Genomic DNA, 5,331 nt, shown 5'->3' with positions numbered 1-5,331 from the left:
TTTACTGGTTTCTCACAGTTATTTACCCTGGGAAACGGGAGTGGGTTTGGGCGCGAAATCTCTGTGACCTGGTTCCCGCCATTAAATCCTAGTCTCTGTTCCTGCCATGATCATGATAGCACCAAACAAAGTCTTAACACATGGAACACACCTTCATGACCCATAATCACTCTGATGAAGTTAAAGACATCTACAGTGCCTTCGGAAAGTATTCAGAACCATTTACTTTTTCAAATTTTGTTACGTTATAGCCTTATTCTAAAATTGATTAAATTATTTTTATTCCTCATCAATCTACACACAATACCTCATAATGACAAATCAAAAACAGGTTTTTAGAAAATGTTGCTAATTTATATATTTAAAAAAAAAACTGCTATAGCATATTTACATAAGTATTCAGACCCTTTACTCAGTACTTTGTTGAAGCACGTTTGGGAGTGATTGCAGCCTCGAGTCTTCTTGGGTATGACGATACAAGTTTGGCACACCTGTATTTGTGGAGTTTCTCCCATTCTTCTCTGCAGATCCTCTCAAGCTCTGTCAGGTTGGATGGGGAGCGTTGCTGCACAGCTATTTTCAGGCCTCTCCAGAGATGTTTGATCAGGTTCAAGTTCGGGCTCTGGCGGGGCCACTCAAGGACATTCAGAGACTTGTCCCGAAGCCACTCCTGCGTTGTCTTGGCTGTGTGCTTAGGGTCGTTGTCCTGTTGGAAGGTGAACCTTCACCACAGTCTGAGGTCCTGAGTGCTCCGTAGCAGGTTTTCATCAAGGATCTCTCTGTACATTGCTCCGTTCATCTTTGCCTCGATCCTGACTAGTCTTCCGGTCCCTGCAGCTGAAAAACATCCCCACAGCATGATGCTGCCACCACCATGCTTCAACGTAGGGATGGTGCCAGGTTTCCTCCAGATGTGACGCTTGGCATTCAGGCTAAAGAGTTCAATCTTGGTTTCATCAGACCAGAGTATCTTGTTTCTCATCGTCGGAGAGTCTTTAAGTACCTTTTGGCAAACTCTAAGTGCATTTTATTGAGGAGTGGCTTCCGTCTGGCCATTCTACCATAAAGGCCTGATTGGTATAGTGCAGCAGAGATGGTTGTCCTTCTGGAAGGTTATCCCATATCCACAGAGGAACTCTAGAGCTCTGTCAGAGTGACCATCGGGTTCTTGGCCACCTCCCTGACCAAGGCCCTTCTCCCCCGATATCTCATTTTGTCCCAGAGCGGCCAGCTCTAGGAAGAGTCTAGGTGGTTCCTAACTTCTTCCATTTAAGAATGATGGAGGCCACTGTGTTCTCTGGGATCTTCAATGATGCAGAAATGTTTTGGTACCCTTCCCCAGATCTGTGCCTCAACACAATCCTATCTCAGAGCTCTACGGACAATCCCTTTGACCTCATAGACCTTATATAGACAGGTGTGTGCCTTTCCAAATAATATCCAATCAATTGCATTTACCACAGGTGGACTCCAATCAAGTTGTAGAAACATCTCAAGGATAATCAATGGATACAGGATGCACATGAGCTCAATTTTGAGTTTCTTAGCAAAGGGCCTGAATACTTTTAATACAATTGCAAAAATGTTTTCACGTTGTCATTATTGGGTATTGTGTGTAGATTGTTGAGTATTTTTATTTATGTAATCTATTTTAGAATTAGGCTGTAACAAAATGTGGAAAAAGTCAAAGATTCTGAATACTTTCCGAAGGCACTGTAAGCTGAAAGCACTCCAATTTGCCAGCTTCCAAGAACCTTACTAACAGTCTTTTTCCTCCTTTGAAAAAAAACTCTTGTCATCTTTTTTTTCTCTTCTTGTCTGGTAGCACATCCATTGCTAACTTGCTGACCCTATAATGAAGACTGAGACAGTGATTGTGCAAGTCATGTAGGTAGCAAGTTCTTGGCTTCAAAACATTCACCATCAGTTTTCCACACAGCCAGAACTACCCAGCGCTAGCTAGTTAGATTAAACCTGACACAGCAAAAAATGACTCAACTGTAAATGTAAAGCTATGTCACGTTGTATTTTAATACTCCACCCAAAAATACAACATGCCAAGAAAGACACAGGGACGAATCCCAAAACAAACATGTATACAAAAACACAGGGAAGTAACCCAAACAAAGAGCGAGGTTAAACCTCTAATAAATACACGTAACGAGACCCGTAATAACAATACACGGGACGAGACCCGTAATAACGAGTACACAATACACGCAGCACAAAAGTAGAAACCACAAATCACAGCTACACTTAAGACGGACGGACATGGGAACAGTAACCTACAAGACAATGGTGAACAGATATACAGATATACAACAGATATACAATATACAATTACTAATCAGGGGAAATGGGAACCAGGTGTGTGTAATGAAACAGTTCAGTGAAGCCTAGAGGCCTGTGACGTAGACCTCCAGAGCTGGTGCACGGAGTGAGCAGCAGTACAAGAGGAATCCATGACAAACTAGCTCATAGCCAGGAGAAAGCTAATAGTTGCTGACTTTCGTACTAACATATAAAAGTTTATTCACATTCATACATTTTTTACTTAAACTTACTTTGTTAGGGGCCTCCTGGGTGGCGCAGTTGTCTAGAGCACTGCATCGCAGTGCTAGCTGCGCCACCAGAGTCTCTGGGTTCGCGCCCAGTCTCTGTCGCAGCCGGCCGCGACCGGGAGGTCCGTGGGGCGACGCACAATTGGCATAGCGTCGTCCTAGTTAGGGAGGGTTTGGCCGGTATGGATATCCTTGTCTCATCGCGCTCCAGCGACTCCTGTGGCGGGCCGGGCGCAGTGCGTGCTAACCCGAGGGGGGCGGGTGCACGGTGTTTCCTCCGACACATTGGTGCGGCTGGCTTCCGGGTTGGACGCGCGCTGTGTTAAGAAGCAGTGCGGCTTGGTTGGGTTGTGCTTCGGAGGACGCATGGCTTTCGACCTTCGTCTCTCCCGAGCCCGTACGGGAGTTGTAGCGATGAGACAAGATAGTAATTACTAGCGATTGGATACCACGAAAATTGGGGAGAAAAGGGGATAAAATGTATTTTAAAAAAAATTACTTCAATTACTTTACCCGGTGCGGTGAGTAATGATGGTTGAGGTGCACAGTGCTTTTTCTCCCATTATAGTGTCTGTGACAGCATGGGCAGCACTATTGAAGCTATCTCTATTTAATGTAGTAAATGTTATACTTCTTCATTGGCTGATTGTTCCCAACTCATAGGAATCGCCACACAGTTGCCCACTTTAAATTGTGGAAGCCCTCATTGGCAATCTCCATGCTAATACGGGTTATATCCATGATGAGTCCTCTATCTACTGTATCTCTATGACAACAGGCACAATTCCGATGTGAAGTAATTTTATCAAATGCCAAGTTTGTCCACTTATATCAGTGCATTTGTAACAATATAACCATTAGGAAACTTCTATTAAATCATATAAGCCTCACGTAGCAAATGAGCAATAACATTTTTTGTTGACCCGGTCCCCACCGGCTTATACGCCCTTGTTCACCGGTTCAACTCAAAGAGCATGGCTCCTGCTATGCTTATTGCCACTGTGTGTTCTGATTACAAAGGTTTCAGCATTTAATGAGACTTCTAACACCTGCAGTAGGCAAGAAGTGAAATGTGAAAACAAAAACGTCTTCTTAGCCAGAATATCCTGTTACAGCTCTTGTCTCTCTTATTGGTGACCCACTGCATGGAATAGAAATGTGAATTTATGTACAGTACCAGTCAAATGTTTGGACACACCTACTCATTCCAGAGTTTTTCTTTATTTTTACTATTTTCTACATTGTAGAATAATAGTGAAGACATCAAAACTATGAAATAACACATATGGAATCATGTAGTAACCAAAAACGTGTTAAACAAATCAAAATATATTTTATATTTGAGATTCTTCAAAGTAGCCACCCTTTGCCTTGATGACAGTTTTGCACACTCTTGGCATTCTCTCAACCAGCTTCACCTGGAATGCTTTTCCAACCGTCTTGAAGGAGTTCCCACATATTCTGAGCACTTGTTGGCTGCTTTGCCTTCACTCTGCTGTCCAACTCATCCCAAACTATCTCAATTGAGTTGAGGTCGGGTAATTGTGGCGGCCAGGTCATCTGATTCTCCTTTTTGGTCAAATAGCCATTACACAGCCTGGAGGTGCATTGGGTCATTGTCCTGTTGAAAAACAAATGGTAGTGCTACTAAGTGCAAACCAGATGGGATGGCATATCACTGCAGAATGCAGTGGTAGCCATGCTGGTTAAGTGTGCCTAAATAAATTACAGACAGTGTTACCAGCAAAGCACCATCACACCTCCTCCCCCATGCTTCATGGTGGGAACCACACATGCAGAGATCATCCATTCACCTAGTCTGCGTCTCACAAAGACACGGCGGTTGGAACCAAACATTTCAAGACTCATCAGACCAAAGGACAGATTTCCACCAGTCTAATGTCCATTTCTCGTGTTTCTTGGCCCAAGCAATTCTCTTCTTATTATTGGTGTCCTTTAGTAGTGGTTTCTTTGCAGCAATTCAACCATGAAGGCCTGATTCACACAGTCTCCTCTGTACAGTTGATGTTGAGATGTGTCTGTTACTTGAACTCTGTGAAGTGATTTCTAAGGGAAACGATTTCTGAGGCTGGTAGAGTGCTTCACTTCTGTTGTTACTACAGAACGCTCGGATCATCTCTTAAAGAGATGTGTGGGGCTAAAACTTAAGAGGGTGTGAACAATGCTGAATGGGCATAGACAAAGAAGGACTCTCCAGTAGTAGTACCACAACATTAAAGGCCATTTTCTCAAAAGTGAGTTTACAAGTTTATCAACTTTCAAAGCAAAATTACTTTCCCATTGTTCCTCAACTGTAGTAAATGATATACCGTTTTGTAGCTCTGAGTCTCTACTTTTATCCAATGTAAAAAAACACACAAGACCGATTTGAGCCGGTCGGTCACATATAAAATATATTTTGATTTGTTTAACACTTTTTTGGTTACTAGAAGATTCCATATGTGTTATTTCATAGTTCTGATGTCTTCACTATTATTATACAATGTAGAAAATAGTAAAAAAATAAGAAAAACCCTGGTATAAGTAGGTGTGTCCAAACTTTTGACTGGTACTGTATGTGCATTTTCTTGTTGCCATTTTGACAATGTATCTACCTACCTACCTTGCCTGCTGTTGGACAAAGAGAAAGAAGGAAAGCTCAGGAAAGGAACCTGGGGATGTGAATACAACACAACACAGCTCCATCAGCATGATAAACTTCTGTCCAACAGGATAAGCCTCAGTGCATCACCAGACCCAGGCTTCTGCA

Source organism: Salvelinus fontinalis, chromosome 1, assembly GCF_029448725.1.
Source record: "Salvelinus fontinalis isolate EN_2023a chromosome 1, ASM2944872v1, whole genome shotgun sequence".
NCBI lineage: Eukaryota > Metazoa > Chordata > Actinopteri > Salmoniformes > Salmonidae > Salvelinus > Salvelinus fontinalis.
This window is presented reverse-complemented; position numbering follows the sequence as displayed.